The sequence below is a fragment of the Enhydra lutris genome, unplaced genomic scaffold, assembly GCF_002288905.1.
Source record: "Enhydra lutris kenyoni isolate GAN:26980312 unplaced genomic scaffold, ASM228890v2 scaffoldscaffold21, whole genome shotgun sequence".
Lineage (NCBI taxonomy): Eukaryota > Metazoa > Chordata > Mammalia > Carnivora > Mustelidae > Enhydra > Enhydra lutris.
This window is the reverse complement of record NW_019154105.1, coordinates 23,312,676-23,325,193: the sequence shown is the minus strand read 5'-3', so window position 1 is coordinate 23,325,193 and position 12,518 is coordinate 23,312,676. Positions and strand designations below refer to the sequence as shown.

Here is a 12,518-nt window from a genome sequence, read left to right as displayed (position 1 = left end):
CTTAAGAAACAGCAGTTTTAATTAAGCCTTAGCTCAGAGAAATGAGGTTCTGGTACAGACATTGAAGGGGGTTCAGGGAACTTGGAGGAGGCTAGAGGTTTATAGCCCAAATCTGATGTATCCCAAGAGTCAGGAGCAGTCCCTGACACATTGTAGGGTATACAGTGAACACGTATTGGATTCGTGGTGATTGAAACTTATTTTCACTTTGGGAAGTATGACTTACCCATAAAAACATAATCATCAGAGCTGTATTCGGGTCAGAAATGAAATAAAATGGGGGAAGGAGGGAGAAGGGGAATGCTGAGAAGCACTGATGTGAGAAGTAGGTTGTCATAATTAATAGGAAATATAGTTTCCTATAGAAACTATATTCTATAGTTATAGGAAAATATAGTTTCCTATAGAGACATAATTAATGAACAATAAAGAAAAAGTCAAAGATTATTCGGCACAGTCCTCACCTCCTCCTTCTTCTACCCAAGGGACAAGAAGAAGGTGGTAGGAAAGGTTTTGTGCCTTGCATTTCCTGGGGCAGCCACCAAGAGGCGCTGTCAGGCCAGAACAGTTCAGTCGCTGGCCTGAGCTCTTTGCAGGAGAAAGAAGCAGAAATAAAATTATTTTGAGTGTACAACATTAGTTACAGAGGGAGTGTTATATATCTTTATTGAATTACATAGAGGGGAGAGATTTTAAATCCTCATTAATGAATGAAAATATTAAACTGGTGTGGGATATTGGAAAGAGCACTGGGCAAAGAGTCAGACCTGCATTTCAATTTTAGCTCTTCTACTTAGTAGTCACATGACCTTGGCTGAGGTGTTTGGTTTTTTGTTTGTTTGTTTTTAGCATTTGAAACTTAGTTCTCTTCTCTATAAAATGTGGCTAAAAACTTCCTTCCTTACTTCAATTGTGATCCAGTGAGATTCTGCTCAAGAAACAACTTAGAAAACTATAAAATGACCTTTATGTTTCCAGAAGTGTAATAATTTATTCATCCAGAAAAGTGAAGATGTTGGGCCAGATGACCTCGGAGATCATTTCTCCTCTAAAATTCTGACGCTTGGCATGGCCTGGGTTTAAATGATCATGCTATTCCCCAACAGCAGCTTGCTAATGTCACTGACCTGAGAAAGGGGAATGCAGTGGCTTGTTCCAGGCTCTGTCCCTGGTATGCTGAACACTTTGTGCCTAGTTTCTACTTCAAAGGACCACTGAAGAGCCCGCAACACATTTTGAACCAAGGTGCTCTTTAATATTTAACCAAATAATTTGCCATCTAACCTGGAGCGTCTGCGTGTAAAGGGGGTGCTGTGATTAATTACACCAAGACAACAGCGTCTTGGTGTAATACGTCAGAGCGTCCCAGGCAAACCTGGATATCTGGTCCCCTTAGTATACATAAAACGTTCGATTTCTCACTGAGGTATGGGATAGTACAAACATTCCTATTGAATTTAGGTATCCATTACTGCTGTTAGAGTTTAGCAAGATGCGGTTCTGAATCTTGTAGGACAGAAACACATATTCCTAACCTTGGTAATGAACAGGAGGCTGCTGTTTGCTCTTAAGAAATCATATGGTTACAGCTTTGTGGTCACCGATCAGAGAGCACACTATAGCTTCAAATTTCCTGACCTTTCCTTTTTACCCCACTTTGAATAGGTAGGATAGAAATTTGTCTGATGGGGTGAATATACTTGGGCTTCTGCCTGCTTTGGGTATTGTTAGTATGGTTGTGCTAATGCTTAGTAAGTGTGAATATTCATTACGTCCCAAACAGAGATTCTCCTATGACCAAATATAAACAAAGGGACAAAAACGGCTTGTACTAGAGATTTCCACCAGCCCAGCCGTGTGCTCGGGGCTTTTCAAACCAGATAATCCAGGAGGGGTGAGACTTGTGAAGTAAATTGATTTATCAAATCTCTTTGAAAATGTCTCATGCCCTAATACACTAAGAAAACAGATTTTTAGACAAATAGATTTCTGTTATGAGGGGGGGAAATCTTTAATATTTTCCAAAGCAAACCATTAAACATAAAGAGAAATTTGCAGTGCTAAGGCTAGAAGCAAATAACAAAAAGACCACCTTTCTAAACTGTTTGTGGAGAGGAACAATGGCACAAGTAAGTCAAAATGACAGGTTATAAATATCCTTTTTTAAAAAGAGACTTATTTATTTATTTTGGGGGCTTACAGAGGAAGAAGGAGAGAGAATCTTCAGCTGATTGAGGAGCCCAACTCTGGGCTTGATTCTCATGACCCTGAGATCATGACCTGAGCCAAAATCAAGAGTCAGACACTTAACCGTCTGAGCCACCCAAATGCCCCTATCAATGTCCTTTCTATGTTTTAAGCTTTTCATTTTGGGTAACCCACTTAGCTTCCTAATTCTGCTTGACTTAGAAGACATTAATTAAATTAATTAGATTAATAGCTGCAGGGTAGGAGAAATAGGTTTCTTTCTTAGAAGAGGAAAGGCACTCCAAAACTTAAACACTAATGATAGAAATCAGCCTGGTATTTTAAAAATCTAATCCAGTGAAGCCACACACAGATAACTGAGAGTCGAGTAGGATTGTCATATTGTCCTGTAGCCATCTAGTCGCTTTAGAATGTCAACAAAATTAGAGTTTTTTTCTGAAGTGGTTCTTATTCCCAGTGCCTGACTCTCAAAAAGGCTATTCATTTGTCATTCTGGGGACATTTCATCATGATTTACTTTTTAAAAATGTATACTGGGTTCTACAATACTTTTGCCTGAACCATAATTGCATGGTAAAGAAGAGTAGTTAGGGACTTTCCTGGTATTGCACATGCGTGATGGGTTGATGGTTAGGCTGCCTATTTATAGGAGTTTGTAACATAATGCAAGTAGGCATAACTTTCTCAGGTTGATTTTGCATTTTGAAATGTCTAGGAAAGACTCTTTGGGGGCGTATGGGCCGCTCAGTCAGTCAAGGGGCTGCCTTTGTCTCAGTTTATGATCTCAGGGTCCTGGGATCAAGGCCCATGTCAGGCTCCCTGCTCAGCAGAGAGCCTGTTTTTTCTTCTTCCTCTGCCTGCCGCTCTGCCTACTTGGACTCTATCTCTCTGTCAAATAAAATCTTAAAAAAAAAAAAAAAAGACTCTTTGAAGATTATCTCTACGCAAATGTACTTCAATCAATTATTCTTTTTTATGGTCCAACCACCATTCTTGTTTTATGACTGTAATTAGGTAATGAATAAGATGACATGCACTTGGTACTTTGTAGCTCTCCAAATTATGTCAAAGTCCAACCATGCATGTTGCTTGTTGCCATGAAACTCAGTTATATGGGCCTTATTTTTTTACCCACTTGTTTTTATGAACAGGTGTTCAGCTAATGGGATAAACAGAGGGTATGCTGCTAGAGCCTTCTTATTAACATCACAAAATAATTGAAAAAGACAGATACTCTACAAAGTCCAGCCCAGGGGATAACTCAACCTACTGTAGGTCATGTCGCTGAGCATTAGAGAGATGTTGCAGAAAGGCTGGATGAGGGGGCACCTGGGTGGCTCCGTCAGTTAAGCATCTGTCTTCAGCTGAGTTCTTGATCCCAGGGTCCTGGGATCCAGCACCTTGGAGGGCTCCCTGCTCAGTGGGGACTCTGTTTCTCCCTCTGCCTCACCCCCCCAAATCATGCTCTTTTGCTCACTTTCTCTCAAATAAATAAATCTAAAAAAAAGAAGAAGAAGAAGAAGAAGAAGAAATGCTTGATGGAGCCTCAGAAGACCCTCACTCTGCTTCCAGAAATGTTACTTAAATTTCCAAGTGACTTTGGACAACTTAATTGCTTTGAACTGCCATTTCTTCATCTACAGATGAAGGTATCCCCTGCTACACTAATCCTACCCCCACCTGCCTCACAGATTTGTTGTAGGATTCAATAAGATAGATTATGCTTATGAATAACACTATAAATTATAAACACTATATAAATACAAGATATCCCTATTATGGTTCCTATGCCTTTCCTGGTGACTCAGGATCTGCTGTTGGGCAACTGAATGCCAACAGGTTTCGCAAACATTAAAATAGCAAAACATTCTAGAAACTTCACCCAACCCTATGAATAATAAGGTCCCTTAGAACATTTCATTTGCTTTGTCCAGGTAATCAATGGCCAATATGGAGAAATGAAATGCTTCCAGAACTGACCAGCCCAAGTTGAAGAACATGACGTTGAAAAGGGAAGATCATTGAAGATCACACTCTTTAAGCTCCAGAATATTATTTCAGTCTCTTATTAAGGAAGTTACTAAGGAACTAAGAAAAACTTCTAAACATTTGAAATACTGGACTAGGACTTGTGATATCATGTGTCTCCATTTCTCACGGACAATTCAATATTCCTCATCACTTAAAGAAAACATAGACCATCTAGCCCACCCCTCTCCCTTTCCTGTTTCCCATCAACCAGATCTAAAGAGTGCTCAACCATACGTAGGAGTATATTCATTATGGCATCATTTGTGAGACCTGAAAGCAGCAGAAACGTTCAATACTAGAGGATTCAATATGCAAGGCGTGCATAGAAATAGGAGACCAATAAAAAGCAGTTAGAAACAATGCGTTAGATACATTAGAAATATAATTGGCAACATAGGTCAGTCTTAAGAATATGCTGTTAAGAGAACAAGATAAAGGGTGAGTGGGAGAGCAAATAAGTAGAATGAGAAGGAAAACCCAAGAAGGGTCTTCTGTGTACCACAAATTAAGGAATATGACGACATGAGCCTCAAAACAAAACAAAGACTTTAAAAATTAAAGGACTGTTGGGCTGCCCCCTCTTTCAGAGTTTACTTGTGTAATTCTTCTAAGGTATTTTTTGTATAATGAGGGACTGCTTCCTGGCTTACTCAGTACCCTTCATGCTGCAGCCCATACCAGCCCTGGGTTGGTCCGTTTCCTCTCAGCTGGCCAGGTGAAGAGCTGATAGTTGACCACCATGATCACCCTCCAGGCTTTTCAACACTGATATCAAATGGCTTTCTAGCCTGCTCTTATCCAAGTTATCCTTTTGCTGTTCCTTATTTTATTATTATTCAGCCATTTAGGAGCTCTTCTAAGCTAGTTCCAAGGACTAGAAAACTCCCTTTTAAATTGTGGAACCTGGGGTGCCTGGGTGGCTCAGTCAGCTAAGCATCTGCCTTCGGCTCAGGTCATGATCCTGGGGTCCTGGGATCGGGCCCCACATTGGGCTCCCTGCTCCGCAGGAAGCCTGCTTCTCCCTCTTCCACTCCCCCTGCTCGTGTTCCCTCTCTCTCTCTCTCTGTCTCTCTCTGTCAAATAAATAAATATAATCTTTAAAAATAAATAAATAAATAAATAAGTGAATTGTGGACCCTGAACCAGGCATAATGCTAATGAAAGAGGAGATGACCTCCCCCTTTCTTTTTTTTTTTTTTAGTAAACCTCCCCCTTTCTTTAGTCCTGCTTCATTCACCCCAATGCCAAAGGATGCCATTCTATTCCCACAGAAGAGCACGAAGAACACACAATAGAAGGACAGATACTTCCATGCACAAGTTACTGAATTAGAGTATTTTCTAGGGGCGCCTGGGTGGCTCAGTGGGTTAAAGCCTCTGCCTTCAGCTCCAGTCATGATCCCAGGGTCCTGGGATCGAGCCCCACATTGGGCTCTCTGTTCCGCGGGGAGCCTGCTTTCTCCTCTCTCTCTGTCTGCCTCTCTGCCTACTTGTGATCTCTGTCTGTGAAATAAATAAATAAAATCTTTAAGAAAAAAAAAGAATATATTCTAAAACACATTTCACTCCTGGGCATTAGTAGACCAGAAATTTGGAAAGGAGTGAGGGGCATAAGAGCTAGAGACATTGTTCATATAAATTTTCTTAGGGAGAAACCATACAGGAAGGAAATGAAGATACAGCAGTGAAGACTAGACTATCTAAGCAGACCCGTCATGTCCTCAAGAATTTAAGGAAACTTCCATTATGATGCTCCAGACCTAGTGGCTGCACTGGCAGCCATTAGTTTCCTGCCCAGGACACACTAAGAGATCAGAACCGATCGATGTCTGCCTTAGATTGTTTCTGGTTTTGGTTTTAACATCAAAGGACAGAGTAGCTCTGAAAGATCTGGAGGATTTTCATGTTTGGCCACATTTTATCAAAACTACCAGGAGCAAATTACAAGAAATCATACGAGAATGGGTAAAAATTAACTTCCCTACTTTTAAAAGAACTTCTATCGTTATCCAAACATGGCCATAAGCTAACATTAGAACCTGAAGCAAATAGAGTAATTTGACCTTGTGATGAACAATTCCTTGAGCCCCTAGCATTCATGTTGAACTTCTGTTTGGCAAGCCAACATAAATATACCGGCTCTCCGTCTGGGCTGTCGGGACACAATGCTTCCCACCGGGAACCCGAGTCACAGGGCGAGTGAGTGACTTGGCAGGGACCAGAATGAGGCGTGGGGAGGGCTGGTACCACGGCCAGCTCAGCCCCCAACTCATCGTAAGATGCAGGGCAACTCATTGTACTCTTGAACCTTTATGTGTGGTATTCAGAGGTGACCATGTAGTTTATTGCTCAGGTTAAGTACTTTTGGAAATGAAAGGGGGCGCTATTAATAATCCACAGGAGGGGCACCTGGGTGGCTCAGTGGGTTAAAGCCTCTGCCTTCGGCTCAGGTCATGATCCGGCATCGGGCTGCGATCGAGTCCCGCATCGGGCTCTCTGCTCAGTGGGGAGCCTGCTTCCCTTCCTCTCTCTCTGCCTGCCTCTCTGCCTACTTGTGATCTCTATCAAGTAAATAAATACAATCTTTAAAAAAAAATAATCCACTGGAACAACAGATATTTCAGGCTCCCTCTGTTTCAAAACTCCATTAAAGCTGAATGAGAACTGAAAATAGGACCCAGGCTCCTGAACATCAGACTCATACTTCCCTAGGCTCTACTGTTATCTGCCAGGACTTGTCTACACTGGGATTCTGTGGAAGAGTGTTTAACCTATGACTTGAAGATCGGTGAAGGGAGTTTCTCAGCAAATAGAAAGGACAGCCTGACCTGTACCTGTTTGGTCACGAATCCACACACCCAAAACTCACGTGTGTTCAGAATCAACAGCGCCAACATGTCAAACCCATATTGGGGTCATTGAAGGGTGGGGCGGTCAAGGGACCCAAAGCCAGGAAAAGAACAGGTGCACACACCCCCTGCACCAGGAGAATCCCTTATAGGTTATTCTCTACCAGCCTGCCCAAGGTGAGCAGACAGGATGGCTGTGGTCCAGGGGCTGCCTCGGGATCCTCAGGTGCTGGCTTTGAGATGGGCAGGTAAGTACTTTATAAATTACCATGAGCCATATGCCACACTTCCGCCCACATTTGCATCTTTGCACAGTTCTGTTGACCATCCCCATTCACCTGGCTTTTTAAAAGTTCGAGGGAGCCATCAAAAACATCTAAAAATTAATCTGGGTTCAGTCATGACACAGTCTTAAAAAAAAAAAAGTCCAAGTGAGTTAAGCCATTCCACAGTAAGAGAATTTGAAAACAAAGGGGAGAGGGATGTATTCAAAGACAAGCCATCCAAAGAAGGCAGAAATTCTGTCACTGTTCTACAAAAATGATGTTTATCAGCTGTGCAATCATGTCAACTCATCTTTCAAAAAACAATTTTTGGTGAAACTCTGGCCAGAGAAAGAAACATCAGGCTTCCCAACAGCAGCATTAAACCAGTGTGGGCTGGCCACCTGATGCCAATAGCCTAATCCTTTCCTCCGAACTTGAGTGCCCGGTCTCCCCGGAGCCAGGACAGTGCTTACCTTCTCCCTCCTCTCCTCGACGCTACGTGCTCATGGGGGGAAGACTCCTTGCCCTCCGGCTGCCCAGCCGCTCTGGGCTCCCAGCTGCCTGCAGACTCTGCTTCCCTACAGGTTAATCACACACCTGGCCACACCCCTCTTTGGAGGCAGGACGTGCCAGATGCCACTGCCACTTGCCAAGGAGAGCTGTAGCAATCTCAGGCTTCTGAGGGAAGACAGGGCTGTCAAGGACCCAGAGTCCCAGGAACTGAGGGGGTCCCTTGTCCCCAGCTGCAAGACTGCATCCCCAAGGAAGGAAGCCCCTTGTCACTAGGACAAGGCACTGGCACTGCTAGTGCCAGCTGTCCACGCAGGAGGGTGAGCCATGTAATACCTGTAAAGCCCTGTGAGCAGAATTTCCTGACATTTTATCTCCACTGTAGTGTCCTTAAGGTGGCTCTCTGTTTTTCAGAAAGATAAATGCAGCCATCTCCAATAAGCCCATATGCATTTAACAAAAAATAGACCAATTCAGACAAAGCATGCTGTGCGGCCCCGCAGTCCATAGGGAATTCCCTGCAGGATGGGATTTGAGGAATTCTGCTCCAAACCCCCAATCTTGGTGTATTTTCCCCCAGCAAGTTGCTTGGAATTTTTACCAGTCGGAATTATACATTTCTCCTAAAACTTTGATCCTGTTGATTGCCCCAAATGGTAATTATATTTAGATAACATTTCAAAGACTTCCCAGATACATTATCTTGCTGGGACCTATTTAATATCCTGGGACATAACTCATTAAACAATTATTGTCTATTAACATCATAACTTTAATTAGTTTTCCAGAGATGGAGAAGCCAAGCCCGGAGGGGATGAGACCCTGGAAATCAGATACGTTTGGACTAGAAGGGAGGGGAGAAACCAGCTAAGACGTGGAGCTGGCCCAGGCAGAGCAGGGGTGGTGGGCGGTCCCAGGGGCACCCCTGCACCCACCCGGGAGCCATGGTGAGGAACAGACAGGAGCAGCAGTAGCCCCAGAGGCAAACTTTACCCCCTCACGCTGCTGCCCAGGACCGACTGGAACTCACACAGAAACCCCCCCCCCCCGCCCCCGCGGTGCCAGATTGGCTCCTTCCAGGGCTGAGAACTCGAGCTGATCCCCACAAGAACAACTTGGCCGCCTTGGGCACCTCAGCAGAGAGCCTGGTGTGTCTGCTGCGGGTCTCTCCATTAGTATAATCCCCTGGCTTATTCCAGATATTTTGGGAGGGAACAAAAGGAAGCCTTCGTTTTGAAACATCCCTTTTCACCATCCCTTCTCACGTGTTAGCACAATCCCTAAATAATGCACCTTTGTGGTTCTGAGTAATTCTTTCCGCTCCCTGGCTGCCCCGAGACTGTCTGGGTTCCAAGAATTTGCATGAAATGCGCTGGATGCCTTGTCCTAGCTAGAGCTGCCAGTGTGGTTTTGAGGACCCAGGAGCGTGGTGGTCTCAGGACTTCCTCCTCCTCTGAGATCCTGCGGCTGTCTTCCCTGGGCCATGGGAGGGGTGGTTCTATGGTCAGGGGCAGACCCACCTTCTCTCTGGGCTTCCCTAGCCTCCTGTGGCAAAGGAGAGGTTGGGGTTTCACTGGTTCTCATCCCAGGCCGTGCTTTAGAATCCAGGGAGGGGGTGCGGTGGGGGGGGGGGGGCTTTAAAAAACAATGCTCAGGGATCCTCCTTAATTGGTCAGGGTGGGGCTTATCCTGGGTATTTTTTTTTTAAAGATTTTATTTATTTATTTGTTAGAGAGAGAGAGAGCATGAGCACAGGCAGACAGAGTGGTAGGCAGAGGCAGAGGGAGAAGCAGGCTACCCGCTGAGCAAGGAGCCCGATGTGGGACTCGATCCCAGGACGCTGGGATCATGACCTGAGCCGAAGGCAGCCGCTTAACCAACTGAGCCACCCAGTTGTCCCTTATCCTGGGTATTTTTAAAAACAGTTTTCCTGATCTGCAATTGCTGAATTAGATGATTTCTGGAACCTTCCAGGTTCAATACGAGCCCTCAATCCTGACCCTCTGATCCTCCATTTTATTTATGGACTTAATTTTTTTCCAAACATACTTTTTATTTTCAGAATGTTGCATAGGCTGATTTTTTTAGAAATGCCCTTAATTATATAGAAAAGCTGTATTGTTAAAGTATTGTTTGTTGGAGCATAATTGACATAGACTACCACACATGTCTAAAGTGGACCATCAGATACATTTTCACCTGTAAGAAATGGTAACCACAATCACATAGTGAATATATCCACCACCCCCCAAAGTTTCCCGGGCCCCTTGGTAATTCCCTTACCTCTCTTCTCCCCCCTTCTCTTCCCCAGGTAACTGCTGATCTGCTTTCTGTTACTATACTTTGCATTTTCTATCACTTTATACCAATGGAGTCGTACAATATGCTCTAATTTTTGCCCGGCTTCTTTTTCTTAAGATTTTATTTTATTTATTTGACAGAGAGAGAGAAAGAGATCACAAGTAGGCAGAGAGGCAGGAAGGGGGGGGCAGGGAAGCAGGATCCCCGCTGAGCAGAGAGCCCGATGAGGGGCTGGATCCCAGGACCCTGAGATCATAACCTGAGCTGAAGGCAGAGGCTTAACCCATTGAGCCACCCAGGTGCCCCTCACCCAGCTTCTTCTTATTAAATTTTAGATATCAAGCTCTTTGAGAATAGGAGCCCATCTTGTATTTCTTTTCTCTTCCTCCAGGCCCCCAAGTTATCTTTGCCCAGAGAAACCCCTTATTCATTATTTGCTTGATGGGAATCAAATCTTCGTGACCTTACAAGTGAGCTTCGATTGGGTGGCCAGCTCCCCACGCCTCCTCTGTAGGTTCCTAACCAGCAGTTCCACTCAGTTTAAAAATGATAAATTAGGGGCACCTGGGTGGCTCAGTGGGTTAAAGCCTCTGCCTTCGGCTCTGGTCATAATCGCAGGGTCCTAGGATCGAGCCCCGAATGGGGCTCTCTGCTCAGCAGGGAGCCTGCTTCCCTCTCTTTCTCTGCCTGCCTCTCTGCCTACTTGTGATCTCTTTCTGCCTATTTGTGATCTTTCTATCTGTCAAATAAATAAATAAAATCTTCTTTAAAAAAAGATAAATTAGCTAAATGCATTCATTTGGGGGTCTGTGGAGTTTTAGGGCTCCAGAAAATGAGTGTCGGGGTGTGTGTTGGGGGGTGGAGAGAACTACCTGGGAAATGTCCTTGGCTTTCGCCAGATTCTTAATCACTAGATTCTTGACCCCAAAGGAGGAACTATGGAATTTATGTCGTGTTTTATTCCTATTACAATCCTACGTGTATTTTATTAATATGATGCCTAATAGGAACTCCTCTCCAGTCCGCTCCCTTTCCTCCTCCCTGCCCCTCCCCTCAGCACCTTTATTTTGTTCTCCGCCTGCTCTGGTTATACTTCACTCTGCTCCTCTCAAGGCCTGTGGGGTTGGCAGTGCTGTCCCCCGGGAACTTTCTGCATTCCTCTTCTCTTCAAGACCCTCTCACCCAAGTCCCATGGAGTGCTGGGGGCCTCTGTACTCAATGATTCCTGTCCTACCGTACCTAACAGTCCACCGAAACACCCGGGTAACGCTGGGCTCCAATATCACAAACCGACATTGCCTCAAACCCCTAGAGCGTGGGATTCCTTTTCATCTTAAACAAGATCAGTGTTTGCACTGTTGTAAATAAGTGTTAGAAGAACCAGACAAAACAAGAAATAGCGCTGCAGATTCACCGCTGAGCCATCTCTGTTTCCTCCAGAGATACCGCCTCTTACTCTGCTTTACCGGACATAAAAAGATATTAAAAAATAATGCGATGTCTGATTCGAGACCGAGATGAATGATAACATCAGCTTCTCAGGGATCAACCCAAACGCATCTGGCCCAGTCACGCAGACACTGGTTTCAGAGTATCTTCCAGAGAGAGGAGAGAGCAAGAAAAACATCTCACCTGCTGGCCAAAAGGCCAGACCAGACTCCACCTTGCCCTGATCCCCCAACCCCTTGCATTGTCTACAAGGGTCTGCTGTCTTCCACCCAGCCGGGGTCTCTAGCTCCCCGCTCCGGACCAGCTCTGAACTTTTATCCTCCCTTTCAGCCCTGCCTTGCCCCGACAGAAGAGCACATGCAGTCACTAACAGAAGAGCGCTGCGGTCCAGTTTCCACAGTTTCATTCCTCTGCAGTAAAGGCAAACCTCTGAAAGTTACTTACGTGGAGTGGCAAAGGCAAGTCCTGGATCTGGAAGCCGAGTTTGCTGATGCCAGCCCGCTTAAATAGCCCGTCTGGCTGACGCGGGCTGCTGGTAGCACGTTTATTTACGCCTGTGAGTGCTCGCTCAAGCAAGGACCTGAAAAACCTGCAGCGTGGGCAGCAGGGGAACAGCCGGAAGTATGCCCAGGTTCCATCCCGCCTGGTTCTTCGAGTCTGATAGGCAGGCGGTGACTTCTGAGTTCCACGGAACTTTCTCGGCACCACCTTCTTGTCCCTGCTCTCTTTCTTGGCCAGGCAAGACTCTTTGCCTAGATGACATGAGAGATGCAGCTGAGAGGAAGGAAGAAACAAAGGACCCTGGATCATTGCGCCAAGTTCCTTATTTTGAATGGGTTTCCAGTTAGATGGTGCCGTGTTTTAAACCACAGGCTTGGTGAGGTTGATTTCACAGCTCTGTGGGT

General features: G+C 44.9%; 1 protein-coding gene across 2 annotated transcripts in view; it reads right to left on the bottom strand.

The window, feature by feature from the left end:
• LOC111149124 (HOP homeobox) overlaps window positions 1-12,169 on the bottom strand; it is a 29,787-nt gene extending 17,618 nt beyond the window's left edge. The window contains exon 1 of one of the 2 annotated variants that reach the window (XM_022506053.1): window positions 12,058-12,169. The gene's annotated coding sequence lies outside the window, so the exon portion shown is untranslated. Of the gene's footprint in view, window positions 1-7,826; window positions 7,903-12,057 lie in introns of those variants that run through there. The other variant, XM_022506052.1, reaches the window with a different exon arrangement.
• Between the last annotated feature and the right edge of the window lie 349 nt (window positions 12,170-12,518).